The 16,612-nt window shown below is 35.7% G+C and overlaps 1 protein-coding gene across 1 annotated transcript in view; it reads left to right on the forward strand.

Moving 5' to 3' along the window:
• Nucleotides 1–16,612, forward strand: part of BCKDHB (branched chain keto acid dehydrogenase E1 subunit beta) — a 267,225-nt gene that overhangs the window by 197,475 nt on the left and 53,138 nt on the right. The window lies entirely within an intron of this gene.

Raw genomic sequence — 16,612 nt, forward strand, 5'->3', positions numbered from 1 at the left:
ATTTTAAATTTAGAGTATCTTTGTAGCTGGCAAACATTTTACCTTACTGGTGGTAAGATGATTCTATTGTTGAGATACATATACATTGAAAATTCCTTTAAGAGTTTAAGTTTTAAAACTTTGATATGAAATTATGAGATATGAACCTTGATCATTTCTACCGATAAAATATCTTTAAATATGAATTGACAATGTTATAAATATTTTAAAATTAGATGAATCAAATTTAAGCATTAAAACTAGATCAAAAGAATTCATAATTATGATAAAAATTATGCTGTTATTTTTACATATTGTATATATTACCATTAACAAAATTAAGAAAGTACTTGAGTTTTATAGATTTGTTTTCTTTATTATAGAGACTACAATTTGAAGCATATTGCTTATCATTATGTAATACGAATACCTGGTTATTTACTGTGCATTTTATTCATGAGTAATGTAATGTACTATCTTTGGAAAGAAAAAAAAAATGATGCTTGCAAGAATGAATCACTAAGCCCAAGATTCCATTTCAAGTCAAAGGCAAACTGGAAAAAGAAACTAGGATTTTCTGATTCCTACTTAATATGTGGTCCACTAAACCCATTTGAATGAGAGGAACTGGCTGTTGCTAATGGAACCTCTGTTTGACAGCCTTGTTTCATTTTGCCCACTGAATATCATCTTACTGTTATCTCAAAAATTTCACCATCATTTAAAGGTAAAAGGAAAGTAAGTAGAACATAGAATTTAGAAATTATAACTAAAATCTGATTTCTCTAAATATGCTTTTAAAATTTGAATTCCATTAATTGTTATAAGCTGAAATAGAATGTAACATATGTTTCAGTGTGGAAAAGAATTAGAAAGATAACCTAACCTAGTGTCTACTGGTCTTGAAAAATATGTGGACTTGTGTTGAAGGAAAATTGTCTTTCGGGCTCCAAGAGTAAACCAGTGAATTCTAGTTTGAGGAGTATCATATTATGAGCTAAATACAGTCAGTGTAAAAAGTTAACACCAAGGTCATAAACACTGTATCAAAATCAGATCCTGAAGTTATATGATAATAATCAGTGATCAAGTTTGTGAAAGAGATGATCCAGAATATGGTCATATTTTTTATCATAATATGAAGACACCAAAACAAAGACCATACCTTGTAATACCCAGACTCCCAAAATGCCCACTGATCCTGAGTGTCTGAGGTCTGAGAAATTTTGAAGCCAAACCAACTCTATTCCTTTAACAGATGAGTGTTTGTCATTCATAGTGCTCGTGATTGAACCAATTTTAAAATTAAGTGGGAGATTTGGGTCTAGGATAGGAGTCTTGAGTAAATGTTGAGTGCACATTCTTTATTCAGAGTACCCCTCCCGCTGCAGGAGGAAGATAGAAATTTTGGATTCATTATAAAATGTTCTCTGTTTCCCATATGCGAACTTTTCCACCAACAAATCACAAAATGATTTAAGGCAACAATGTAAAATCTGTAGAGGGATCTTCGTTTGATGTTTTGGGGAATTAGAATTTGGATTTATTAATACGAAAAAGATTTAGAAAATCTTTTTTTTTTTTTGCCAAATTCAGATATTACTTGTACAAATGGAAAGGATAGAAAGTGAATTTTAGCAAAATATAATCAGCATAGTATCTCTGAATAGTCTGCCTGTTGTGGCTTTTGTGTGTTGACTAGAAAGAAAAGAAATGCTAAACCCTCTGAGAGGGTTAAAAAAAAATTTGGTGCTAATGTCTGCATAAAATGTAGAGTAATCTGAATAATATAATCTACTTTTCAGTAATTGTTTCATGCACATATTCAAATAAATGCGGCATATCGAATCGAGCATCTTCTTTACGGAAGATCGGTCACATTCCCTATTGTAAGTGAAGCCTGTATCAAATTACCCAGGGCCTGGGTTTGTTTAAACTGAAATCACTTAAGTGTGAGGTGCAGCTGCTTTCACCACTTGGAACAGTTCATGCTTCTCTGTTTCTTTTTGTTGTGTATATTTTGTAAGGTCAAAAAAGATAAAGCAGGGTTAAGATTTTGAAAGCAGTTTTCTGGGGCACAGGGAAAAGGTACATAGAGAACTTTTCATTGTTGTCCTAGAAAAGAAGTTTGAAATTAGGGATGAGAGTGATCTGTACACGTGAGCACTAAGGGTTAAAATGCTGAGTTATTCTCGTTGTATCAACAAATTTAGATTTTATGTGAAAGTGAACAAACACAAACAAAATGTACTCCCCAAGCATCGTTTTGTGGAAGATATTTGGTAGTTCTTTAAGAGATCATGCTTAATCTTACGAAATTGCTCTTAAAAATATAATATTTTGAGAGAACGACTATTAACAACAGAACTATTGTTTTAAATTCAAAACTGAGAGCACCATTTTCTATTTCCTCAAATTTTAAATTATTTCCCATATTAAAAGTTAAAAATCTTGAAGAGAATACAGCACTTTAGACAATATTTCTTTAAGTTTATAATTGATATTTTTTGATGGAAAAATTATATCAAATTGTATAATATTGAATGTCAAGTAAAGGAAGTTTTTTGCAAGTATGGGAAGTATTGCTGGGTTTCCTACTGATGATTTTTAGCTAGATAAAATACGAAAAGAATGAACATAAAATATGTCCATATTTTATTTATATAACTTTTCAATTTATAGCAGATGGTTCTTCTATCATACAAGGAGTTCAGTGTACACAAATTTTCTCATGCCCGTTGCGTCTTTTCCTAAAGCCATTTATTTTATTATTTCAGTAAATATTCATTGTTACCAGTCTCGGTTGGGAGCAATGTTAAAGTCACAAAAGTGTTTAGGAGAGTACTTTGTATTAATTAAAGCTAACATTTGAAACTTATATCTCTCAGTAGTTTCTTCATAAAATTTATGTAAATGCTTAGAAAAATCAAAACCAATCCATCAAAGCCCACTCCTTTGCATTCCTACTGGATTAATTTGGAAGTTAACTGAAGGGCAGAACAAGCTGAGTGAGGTCTGGTGTATCTGGCTCCCTCAGGGGATGATTTCTGGGTCGGTCATCCAAGGCTTCACTGTCTCTTCCCATCTAACTTTACATTCCCATCTGTTCTCACTTTGGGGTGAGGGAACTTTCCTCTTCTTTCCTTTGACACATACCGAAACTTGGAGGAGAGCTTCTTTTAGGGAGTTACATGTTCCATTCTGTACCCTGATTTGTGGAAAAGCACAGAGACAACAGAGTTTAGCTAATTCATTGACCTCATTGTGGAGTTTGAGTGAAGATTGTGTTGTTTTGGAAAATTATGATTTAATTTGATGTGATGTTTGTATTCCTCAGCTTTATGTAATCACAGCTTAAAAAAAAACACAAAAATTTTATTGTGTAGAAAAATATGTTAACCTCATCCATTTAAATATTTCCCCCAGTTTATATGTATCATATATCCTAGAATACAGTATTCAGAATGGGCATTATTTATCAATATTAAGACTAAATAGTTTCTGGTATTTTAGTAGTTTTAAAAAGTGTAATTTCTTTAAGCCTTGTAGAAACTAACTTTATTATTAATTTCTAATACATTCCCATAATGATCAACTAAATCTTGACTCAGATAAACTTGGGATAATAATACAATTTTTTTTTCTTCTCTGGATTTAGTGCTTAATAAGAGTGCCAAAAATTTTAGGGATTGGGGCTGCTTAAAGATTTGAATTTTTTTTTTTTTTTAACACATGGAAGCAATAAGTCTGCAATAAAGAGTCCAATTGGAGAGGATGGTGAATTTCCATACCATTGTTCCATCCTTTCTGTGCAGTCTCTATTTCTTAGGATGAGAACCCAGAAATTGTGCATACAGACATATATATTTTAAGGTAATCATATTCTAAAAGTTTGAGAGGGCTTTTATAGGGTTTACATTAGCCCATGTAAAAGGAAGCTTTCATGATTTTCAAGTAAGGAATTTTGTTTTTCTCACTGTTTCATGTTAGAAAGGATTATGCAGAAGGATATTTTTTCTTATAAACTTATTATTACCACCAAATTTCCAACCCTCTGGTTTTAAAACATCAATCTGAAGAAGAGGGAAAACATCCTAAGTGGTCTTGAGTTTTTTATCATTGTGAAAAACATGTTGAAATAAAATTACTGTGTTGATAAAGAGTCATCAGAGAAAACTGTCAAGGCAGTAATCGGATGAACAGTTAACGACAATTTCATAATCTTATTACTCTTCTTTTTCTATGAGTGATTCGAAGCATTTGCCAACAACAAAAATAGCAATCAGGAAAAGTGTACTTATGTACTAACGTCTATCTAGATGGAGCCAAAGCATCAGAATAGAGTACTCAGATATGCAATGACCTTCTTAAAATGGAACTTGGCCCTGAAGCCTGTTGACTGTTCAGTAAACAGCTTCCGTGGTCATAACTATAAACCAAAGACAGCCTTTCTGAGGATGCATTAGGGTGGAGCTGCTGTATCCCCGTTAGAGGTGAAGCGCATGCTTTGCTCTATTGGTCTTCACCCCTGCTCTGCCCACTCCTTGTCTCCTCTGGTGTCTCTTTCTCCTTTGCTCCGTAGTGTACACGTGGCCAAGCTTCTCCCATCAGCCTTCTTTTTCCTCTCCCCATTCTTCCCTGGGCGATCTCAACCATTTGCGAGGCTAGTCTTAAAACCTTCAAATCTGAAACCTTCATGATTGACTCTGCCTGTGGGGCCTTAGACTGAAAACTCCAACTTCATGCTGATTTTGGTAAGGATGAAATCTGTATGGTAAAATGGTTTATGTGGAAAGATTTTTAACATGAGACAAGGAGAAAAGGTAGACATTGGCATATGGATGTCTGCCAGTTTCTGGAAATCAGCTCATCTCAAAATGAATTCTCTTTCTCTCAGCTCTTTCTGGGCCTATTAAATTGTCTTCTTATCTCTGTCCCTAAGCCTCTCACATTGTATCACTTTACTATGCATTATTTTCTTAACACACACATCAAAGATTGTCCCTCATCTGTTTGAAAACCTCCAGTAGAAGTTCTCTGGCTATAGGAATAAGATCTTTAGGTCACGATCTTTATCTGCCCCAACTGTTTGCAGTGTTATTTCTCACATCCTTTTATGATTCTGGTACCACAGTGATCATGTTGCTGGTGAATTTGAAGTTCATCATGTCTCATCACAGAAAGAATTTAGTGAGAGACAAAGTCATAGGTAAGAAGTGGATTTATTTAGAGAGAACAGAATGTGGGCCATCTAGAAGGTGGGAGAAACACACCCCACAGGAAGAATGTGGGCCTTCTCAGAAGGAGAGAGAGCCTGAAATATGGTGGGGTTAGTTTTTATGGGCTGGGTAATTTCACAGGCTAATGAATGGGAGGATTATTCCAATTATTTTGGGGATGAGGGCGGGGATTTCCAGGAATTGGGCCACTGCCCAATTTTTGGCTTCTATGATTCGTCTCAGAATTGGCATGGTGCTGGGTGAGTATGTCACTTAGCTTATGCTATTGTATTACAGTGAGCATACACTGAGGCTCAAGGTTTACTAGAAGTCGAGTCTTCCACCATCTTGAACCTAGTTGATTCTAACCAGCTAGGTCTTTGTCATATCCTATAGCTATATCATTCTTTTAAAGGTTGTACCCTGTTCCCCTCCCTCTTATTTCAATCACAGTGTCCTGCTAGGCATTTCCTGAATGATAATTTTTGCAACCAGCCTTTACTGAATCTTCTGAGCATATCCTTAATTTGGACCTTTCATTGAAGAAATAGAGTCCTTATTTTATAGACAACATTCAGTTGAAGAAATAGACACTAAACAGATAATTACACTGTGGTACATATTAGGATAGAGAAATATTCAGACTATGTGGGGATTATAAAACACTTGATCACCCAATTCATATGTGATGGCTAAGTTAACTTGAAGAAGTGAATATGGGTGAGGATTCAGGCAGAAGGAACAATATAAATAAGGAGGCAGGAAAAATATTTGATATTCTAGAGTTTAAAATGGTTTTGATATGAGTGAATTGTAGTATGTGATGTTTGTAGCATGAGGTAAGCATCAACAGGTAAGTGGGAAAATCTTACATGTAATCAATCCTAAGCAGCTTGTTTTTGTGTAGAGGAAATAGATATGACAGAGTAGAACCAGCCACATAGATACAAATTCCAGTTTAAATACATCATATATGCATGTAAAATACCCCTTATAAACTTCCTGGCAAAAAGGAAGTTATACAAATTTAAAGAACAGTGGTCACAATTATCATTAGTTAAGGCAAAGGGGTGTAACTGAAGGATTTTAAGTGGGAGGTTAACACAGACAGATTGACAATTTAGAAAAACCTCTGGCATTTTATGTTGAGGATGCATTGGGTGGGGTGAGACAGGAAGTCACAGAGATTGATTAGGAACCTATTTGGGTAATTTAGATGAGAGATTTAAGGGTCTTCTAAACCAAGGACATAGAAGTGAGGTTGGAGAGAAAAGTGAATTTTAGAGAGAGGAGGAGAGTATGAAAGAAAGTCTTGCTGACTGATTAAGGAGGAGTTGGACAGGGAAGGCTTAGCTTGATTTCCAGTTTGGGTGAATTTTGAATGGAGGTGCCCTTTTACTGAGTCAGGGAATATCATTGGAAAACAGGTTTAAGAATATCAGCTGTGGAAGATGATGAATTCATTTTGGACTGGTATGCTTTGGGATGAGGAAGGGAAGTATGTCTTGGAAGCTCCAAAGAGATTCTAACATATAGGATAGGACTAAGTGACCATCTTCTTATGTTGCTGGCTGAGGTCGTATAGATATGGTATGATCACACAGGAAAAGGACAGTCTTAAAAGGGGAGTCACTGAAGCAGTCCTTGCCAACATTTCTGAGCAGAGAGCAAGAGCTGTAGAGGAGGGTAAGATGCAGTGACTGGAGAGAAGGAGGGGAAGGGGAGCGAGCCACTGCAGAAGGCCGGTAGGGAGACTTCCCATGGAACCCGTGGCCAACAGCATTAACTGCTTCCAAGTTTGTCAGCTAGACTGATGGTCATGCCTTGACAGAAGTCACTGGTGACTTTGAAAAAAGCACATGCGTGTGGTCTGGTGATTGAATGGTGAAGAATTAAATAGAGACAACTATTTCAAGAAATATGACTTATAGTGAAAGAGGAGGAATAAAGTTGTTAGAAATGGGCTCAGTCTCACAATGTTATTTGCTGAGCATGGGATGCCATTTTGTCAATTTGAATCCTTTCTTGGTGTTCTCCTTAACCTCCTTCTCCCCATCCACATCCTCTCCCTCCACCTCTATCCAGCTAGCAATCGGGTTTTCAATCTCTCACACCTGCCCTTTGTTTTCTGTTCCCCTGATAAACTATAAATGACTCAAACAAATATCCTGTATTAATGCATATATGTGGAATCTAGGAGCATGGTATGCACGCGTGTGTGCTAAGTTGTTTCAGTCATGTCTGACTCTTTGTGACCATATGGGCTGTAGTCCACAGGCTCCTCTGTCCATGGGATTCTCCAGGCAAGAATACTGAAGTGGGTTGCTATGGTATAGATGATCTTATTTGCAAAAACAGAATAGAGACACAGACATAGAGAACAAACATATGGACACCAGGTAGGAATGGTGGGATGAATTGGGAGATTGGGATTGACATGTATATGCTGTTTTTACTGTGTATAAAATAGATAACTGATGAGAACCTACTGTATAGCACAGGGAGCTCTAGTCTGTGGGAGCTCTACTAAATGGGAAGGAAATCCAAAATAGAGGGGATATATGTATACATGGAGTTGATTCACTTTGCTGTATAGCAGAAACTAACATAGTGTAGCAACTTACTCCAATAACAATCAAATAAATAAATAGAGTAGAAAAGAAAAAGAAAAGGAAATCAAACTACAGAATTTAAAGGAAAAATAACTGATTGATATGGGCAAGAAATTTTTTGAGCAAAAAATTAAAACGCAATAGGGTCAATCATATTATCACAGATTAAAGTATTTGCATAAAGTTACAAATATTTGTGTGACAAAAGCAAGCACAGTTAAAAGGAGAATGACATCTGAAGAAGCGTTGGAACATATGGCAAAACATAAATATGTGTACTGTGCTAAACATTCTTAAATATCAATAAGGAAATTAATAGCCCTGTATTTGAAGGTCAGAGGCAGATTATTTTTAGAACGTGAAACTATATACCACTTATTACAGTTAAAAATGCAAATTTCAAAATGGGATATTACTATTCCTTGTTACCCATAAAAGTGGTACTACTTAAACGTAAATTATTTGTATTGTTGAGATGGTGCAAGGTGAATGTAGAAACTGACGATTCATCTTTCCAGGAAATTGGTTTGGTGATATGTATCAGCACTCTGACTTGTGAATTCTACAGCTCCTCAGTTTAGAATTACACACAGAAATGGATAAGGGCATTCTTCTCCGTGCCATGCGTTTGATTAGTAAAATATTGGAAGCAGTTGTCAATTGCAGCAGGAATATGGTTGAACAAACTGTGTATTTACTTTGGTTGTGCTGGGTCTTCATTGCCTGCAGGCTTCTCTGGTTGCTGCGAGCAGAGCTGCTGTCTGTCTGCAGTGCACTGGCTTCTCGCTGAAGCAGCTTCTCTTGCTGCAGCGTCTGGGCCCTAGGGCCCGCTGATTTCAGCAGCTGCAGGGCATGCGCTCGGAAGTTGCGGCTCCCGAGCTCTGGAGCACAAGTCCAGTAGCTGTGGCTCACGGGCTTAGTTGCCTTGAGGCACATGGACTTTTCCCAGATCAGGGATGGAACTGCATCTCCCACAGTGGCAGGTGGATTCTTTATCACTGAGCCGCCAGGGAAGCCCTAGTCGAATGAATTATACCAAACGTTGGGGATTTATTAAAACCATTGAAAGAACAGGTAAAAACATTGCAGCGTAATGAAAACTCACTAGGCAAGCCTACAGGTGTTTTACTTGTCCAATTTTGTGAAAAGAAAAAAAATATACACACATGTATGTTTAGTCTCTTAGTCACGTCCAACTCTTCTGCAACCCTTTGGACTGCAGCCGGCCAGGCTCCTCTGTCCATGGGGTTTTCCAGGCAAGAAAACCATTTGCCAGGTTGCCATTTCCTACTCCAGAGAATCTTCCTGATCCGGGGATCAAACCCCATCTCCTATGTCTCCTGCAGTGCTGGCGAATTCTGTATCCACTGAGCCTTCAGGCTTAGGAAAAAAATAAAAGTAAAGATTTCTATTACTTTTATTTTCTCTCTTATAATTTATTTTCTATGTACATATATCATAATTTATAGTATTGATAATTAAGAGCGTTCTTATAATTAGATATCTTTCTCACAAGACATGGTAAGTCTTCTAATTCTTTCTAAATTGTTTTAAATAAGAAAGCTCGTTTTGCTCATCCGTTCAGTTCAGCTCAGTCGCTCAGTCTTATCCGACTCTTTGAGACCCCATAGATTGCAGCACACCAGGCTTTCCTGTCCTTCACCAACTCCCAGAGCTTGCTTATAGAGTTGATTTTTTAACTTTCATATTTCACAGTGGTGTGGTTTCTTCATCATGTACATTTGAATTTTGGGACTTATCATTCATAGTGGTAATCCTTAACTCAGGTTTGTGATGTGGGATAGTTTTAAAACCAGTGAAACCCCAGCACATAGATTTGGTTATTATTCAAGTTCGTTCTTTTCCCACATGCATGGTATATTTGATTCATTGCTCTCATTATAAAAGTGAAAGCAGCATAATATTGGGATATTCAGATTATTTCATTTTCCCAGGTTAAACAGTCAGTGATACTGAAACTAACATGAATAGTATGTAATGATACCAACACTGGCTCCCCTGCTGATTTTTCTTCCTTTCTTTGGTATTAGCTTTACGTTGGATTGCCATCTTTCTTTTTGAAATCCTTTTGGACGTAAGCCAGTCAGAAAAAAAAGATTAACCACATTCCATCTCTCTGGGTAATGATAAAGTGCTCACTTTCTCTCAAACAATCCTTAATGTTTTTCCAGTCAGAAGATGTCCCCTTTGAATTCAAAGGTGCATTTACTCTAAACTTCCTGTACATTTTTATCCCTTTCTTTGGAAACTCCGGTTAGTATTTTGTTGTATCCTTTTGGTGATGTCCCAGACCACTCCTGTCTAACCCTGTTAAGACCAACAGATCTTCCAGTTGGATGGGAAAAATTAATTCTGCTGGAATGTTTGAAAATAAATGTGTTCAACTGAAAGGTTATGTTATAAAAATGTAGTCCTAAATCACGGGGTAGGAATTATTTAAAGGAATACATGGATTCTCCAGGAACCTCAGTTTGGAAATAGCATCTCCACAGAGGGCCCCTGAGGCTGCATCAACAGGAGCTCCGAATCAGCAGGAGCTCTGCAACCCAGAGTCTTCCTCCATCACACGGCTCTGTCTTCCTGTCCTTGTAGCCTGAGAAATGTGTGCAGGTGTCTTGTTGATTTGTTTAGTGTCTTTCTTCCCTCTAAAGAAGGCAAGCTTCATGTTTGCTCCCGTAAGCCTGGTGCCTGAGAACCCTGCCTGACACTAAGCAGGTGCTCAATAAATAATTTAAATGAATTGTTTCTCCCCAGGCATCACTGTTGTTAACAATTCCTTTGAAGAATGATATTCTTGCTGCCTTATATTGTGTATAGAAATCCTAGTTACAAAACCTGCTAGATTGAAGTGTTGTCTTTTTGTATATCACCACTCCAATTTGTTGTCCTCTGCTCCCTGCCCCTCCGCAAAAAAAAAAAAAAAAAAAATTTGCTTTGTATTTGTTGAGTTAACCTCTGAAATAAGCACTGATATTCTGCACTGTAGAATTTCACATTTCTACTTCCTGTCCTTTCGGCAGAGAGTAACTTCTTTTGAATAATCTACTGGTGCTTTTTTTCCTCCTCATAATTGTCTAGTGAGGCTAAAGGAAACACTTATTTTTAAATAGTTATCAATGAAGCTTCATAGAATGAACAGACTATTTAGTGAGTAACATAGGTTCTCAGAACCTAAGGCATTACTTTCTTTTAAAATTTAGTTTTGAGATTGACATTATACATTACTATATTTAAAATAGATAACCAATAAGGACCTATGGGTATAGCAGAAGCAGCTCTGCTCAACACACTCTAATAACCTAAGTGGGAAAAAACACCCGTGGTGGATTCATGTCAATGTATGGCAAAACCAATACAGAATTGTAAAGTAAAATAAAATAAATAAAAATAGAATTATTCATCAAAAAAAAAAGAAAAGATACATGTATATGTGTAACTGAATTGCTTTACTGTACACCTGAAACTAACATAACATTGTTACTCAGCTATACTCAAAAAAGAAAAAGTTACTGATTTCTGTGATTTGGTACCTTTAAATCGTATTTCAGCACCTAGAGAGTTATAGTTGCCTTCGGAAGCAGTAATTCTTGAACATCTGGTTATATTATCAAAAAGAATTACAACTGATTTAAAATAGTTCATTTTCTTAATTGCTGTCAAATAGTTTCTCACATATTAAAAATAATTTTATCAAGTATGGCCTTGTCTTAATATTTTTCAAACTACAATAAGGTTATTTAAAATTTTGTAAATGAGATACAGCAGAGCACGTATCCATGATGTGGTCAGTTTTCTTGGTCACCTTGTACAATGTCCTCGGCAAATATAGAGAAGCATTTTATGTCTGGCAAGAAGTTTTAGGCAGGTTTTATCTGCATTGTATTCACCATCAGGGGCTAGTCAGCCTTCTGGAGATAGGACTAAATTTCTCAGCTACTTTGTCAGCCTCTTGGTGGGCAGTAAAGTTGCTGTTGTTGAAAGTTCGTTTTATCTTGGTAATTTGAATAATTAAATTTATAGTTCAAATTAGTTTACTTGTTGTTACAAGGCCCGTCATCTCTTTCCATGAATGAGTTCGCAGCTCACCAAAACACAGTTGAGTTGAAAATAGACACGAAAATAGAGATTAACTACTGCTAATGAATTTTCTGCTCAATTTGAATCTAAACGCTTATGAAAATTAAGACAAGTTACAATCAACACTTAACTGCCAAAACAAGCAGTTGAAAATGAAAGCTATAAACAGAAATCATATAGTTTATAACTGTTTTGAAGAAAATCTATCAATATTAATGAAATCATTCAAGAGGTTGTTTTAATTTGCAGAAATGTCTGAAAAATTACATTTGATTGGGGAAGTGTTGAGTATTTGATTATATTCTTTAAAATTACTTTGAAGAAGGGATTTTATTTTTAATTCTTTATCCATTTGAAGAGACTTACCTTCTGTTTTTAATCCTTGAAAGGATCATATAATGATGTTTACTATTAAAGATAGTTTCATATTGCAGATGGCACCATGAATCAATTTGTCTCTAGCAAAATTGCTTGGTGAAATGATAATTCATGTCTATACCATTAAAAGCATCTAATTATTTGTGTTTTAAAAAGTGCACTGAGATGACTAACATTTCAAAATTTACATTTATAACCCACAATTATAGTTATGCCATTGTTTAAAACAAGTTCTGATTATTTCCTTTCTCTTGATAGGACTAGTTCACCATCAAAATATATACATTTTTGTGTTTCTTTCCTGGACTAATTCTTAATATGCAGCTTAGAATGCAGGTATGAAATACTTGCTATGCCTGTACTGTTGAATTCTTTCTGGACCAGTCAGACAATCTGTTTTCCCTGAGATGACTTGTAATTTTAAATGTTCTAGCACCATTTTTCTCCTTTATTCTACTTGCCTTTTAAAAATAGTACCAATGGTTATTCCAATTTGTATTAACAGTTAAGAAAATTGAAATTTAGTCTTACCTTTGCAGCTCATTATGGAAGAATCTCCAGCCTCTGCACTCTGACAATAAATTTATGCTTTCACTTTTTAACCATGAACTTTTCTGGGCATAGGTTTCTACCTCAGAGTGCACGGCAGACCCAGTTGAATGTATTTTGTGAATAATATTTCAACATCACACCATCCTACACTTTATTAAAACCAGGTTTGCTGTGGCAGTTCCAAAAACATAATTCTGGTACCTTAAAAATAATGAAGTACTATACAGATGTTGATAAAAATAGTCTTTTATTATGATGGAATGTTTTATTATGTATGCAGCTATCAATTTACCTAATAAATAGTGTTCATTTTAATAAAATCCATGTACTTTAGAAAACTAGTACATTGATTAACCCATATTCACATTGAGTCATGAAAGGTACAGGTGAAGCTAGAAGCCACTTGTTGGTCTGGATGCTACCTGGATATCTTCTTAGCCTTTCAGAGAACTACAGTATCTTCTTCCTCTCCTTTTCTTCCTTCTTTCCTCCCTCCCTTCCTTCCTTTCTCTTTGCTTTTCTTGACAGTATTCTCCATGCTGGTCTCAGCAAGCCCATGGATCTTTGCAGCAAAGTTGTAATTCTATGCTATCCTTTTAGACAAGAATCAGAAGTGCCCTGTAATACTAGAGGAAGTTAAAGAATTGAGGTTGGATGTAGGCATATATTTTCTTTTCACATAGTTGGTCAAAAATGATATTAAAAAAAATTATAGAATTACTTAATACCATCTGAAGAGCATTTTAAAATTTGATCACACACACAAAGTGTGTGTATGTGCTTCCCACCAAAGAGTATCTGATTTCACCTTTTTACTGATGGTTTCTTAAAATGGTATCATTGAGTAGGGTGTTATATGTGAAACTTCTGCCTACATTGTTAATTTCCTCCAAGGATAGCATAGCTAACAGTAGTTTTAAGGATATTGTTGGAGGATAATTTGCTAAAGTTGAAATGAGGGGGATCATTATGATACATAATTAAGAAAGACAGTCTTTTCTAAATATCAAGAGAAGAACAAAAACAAGCAGAGCCCATAAAACATTTTATAATGATTCTCCAAAGAGTAAGCCCGATTCTGATTTTTTTTCCTTCAGAACAAATCTCTTCCAAAAAAAAAAATCCCACTTTGAAATGTTGATTATGCCATTTGAAGAAATTTGCTAAGTAGTTGAAAAGTTCATTTAATATGAGTTTTCTTACTGCTTGCCTTATTACTCAAAATTGAGACAAAATATTACTTGTTCATTGACGAAACAGCATTTAGCTAAGAATGGAAGATGGAGTTATAATTAGCATCATCATTGTGTTGCTTCTATTGAAAAAGTTCTTTTAGAAGGAAGCCTTGGCTCATTTGCTACCTGGCTAAAAATTTGATTTCATCGTAGACAAATACCCTTAAAACAGTGTTTCTTGAGAGGACAGAATTCTAGGTTACACAAATAGAGATGCTTCCCTTGAGATACTGGAAAGGAAAGGTGGACTTATCAGGTGGATGCTAGTTTGTTGAAAGTCCTTTCCCTTACAACAGTAAAGCCAACAGGTTATTGTCTCTGGCATTTTAAAAATGGTAACTGTTTCATAGATAAAATATAAATGATAACTGTTTCAGAGATAAAATATAAAGACCTTTGTTATCAGTGAAGATTTTGTTAGTGAAAATTTATTTTGTTTTGGGGGGTCACAGATGTGGGGAATGATGACGTGTAATCATATTGATCTTTCTGTGCCATCTACAAGTCAAGCATTTTAAGTGTGACTTTATATTTGCATTGATTTTCATGAAACCCTTGGTCATCTGTACCTCAGATAGAGCTGGCATTTGCATTAGGGTATATTTATCTAAAGAAATGCTCAGTATGTACAGTAAGTGACCATAGAGTTCCAGCTTCTGTGTCAGGCAAGGGAGAGAGAAGGGAGAAGGTGATGGCACCCACTCCAGTGCTCTTGCCTGGAAAATCCCATGGATGGAGGAGCCTGGAAGGCTGCAGTCCATGGGGTCTCTAAGGGTCAGACAGGGCTAAGCGACTTCACTTTCACTTTACACTTTGATGCATTGGAGAAGGAGCTGGCAACCCACTCCAGTGTTCTTGCCTGGAGAATCCCAGGGACGGCGGAGCCTGGTGGGCTGCTGTCTCTGGGGTTGCACAGAGTCAGACACGACTGAAGAAACTTAGCAGCAGCAGCAGCAGGGAGAGAGAGGAACTGACAGGGAGCTGGGAAATTAGATCCACTTCTGTTGGCCCAGTAGGGCCAGCTCTTAAAATAGTTGTTCTTATTTATCAGTTCTCATTTCCCTTTGTCTGGATAGGAAGATTGTCATAGGAACAGACAAGACTTGAGCTGGTAGTGGAATAAAGGTTACTGTATACTTTATCTTTCAACCTTGGACAGCAGGAGTAAACTAGTTTCATGCAAGCCAAGATATAAAACCAAGATGTTGCCTATTTATGCTACTTTATGGGACGACCTCACCTACTACATTTTACAATTAAATCTTAAGTACATTATTAGTGACAGTGGAATTAGAACTATATAAGAAGGATTCTTATTAAATTAAATCAAATCAAATTTAGATCTCATAAATGTCCAAGAGATAAAAAAACATAATGAAACTCAAGAACATAAATGCCATTTCATTGTTCAGTGATTATTTCTTTTAAATATAATGTTAAAGAAAAATTTAAGGTGGGTTATTTTTGCTAATGGCTGCTGCTGCTTTTTCTTACATGTAATTTATTTTTAGTTATTGGCAAACTACCTGGGAATTATTAAATGACTTGGTATTTGTTGTGTTGGAAATTGTCATCTTTAATAGCTTGAAAATGTCAACAAGTACCAGGTACATTGAAAGTAATTTAAAACATGTCTCATTCCCCCAAACTAGGTGTTTAATTTTTTGTGTTATGTACAGAATGGAGATGAAAATATAATTATATGTGCCTTTAAAAAAAAAACTTTTTGCTGATCTACCAATCAGTGAATGATAAATGACCTTTTCTATCAATAACAACTTTTGGTTTTTTACAAGTTTGGCTTTTTGAAACAATTGCCAAAGGGAAAAAAAAATTCATTGTTCCCTAACAGTAAATTAAGGATTCAGAGAGATCCGCTAACTGTTTCAGTATGTTTCATATTTTAGTAAACTTTCTTTTCATTACATTGAATCGTATTATTAAAAACTGAAATGATTCTATAAAAATGTATTCAATGGCACACTGACTTTGGGGAGTATGTTTTTGAAAATGCCTTGATGAGAGAAACTCTGTTGGCAAGATCAAGATCTCACAGAAAACAGAGATTTAGGAGTAAATAAATAAAATACTTTAAGTATGTATTTAAAATAAGGTAAATGAGAATACTGCTTCCAAAAGACACTGGAATCATGGGTGTAAGGCTATGGTGTATGTACCTCTCCTGAATGCCCTTCAGTTCATAAAGTGCTGATGAAAGGTACATGGCATTAAGTACATTCTCCCATGTTTTGTGTTAATACAGACTATACTTCATCTTAAGGATTTTTTTAGACCAACTTTTATTGCATTGCACCTTTTTTGGGGTACACACACACACACACACATTTATTTTCCTTAAATCCAGGCAAAATACTTGTGAAAGTGCCCAGCCTTTTTACAAATTATTCTGGGACTGAAGGTTATGGTTTTCCTTTCCTGGTCTTTGTTCATTTATGGAGTGGCTGAAGTAACACAGTGTTGGGAAGCCTAAGGTCGGGGTAGAGGTTTAGGGAACATGAGTAGCTAGGTGTCCTTTTGT

This window comes from Oryx dammah, unplaced genomic scaffold (genome assembly GCF_014754425.2).
Source record: "Oryx dammah isolate SB20612 unplaced genomic scaffold, SCBI_Odam_1.1 HiC_scaffold_4, whole genome shotgun sequence".
NCBI lineage: Eukaryota > Metazoa > Chordata > Mammalia > Artiodactyla > Bovidae > Oryx > Oryx dammah.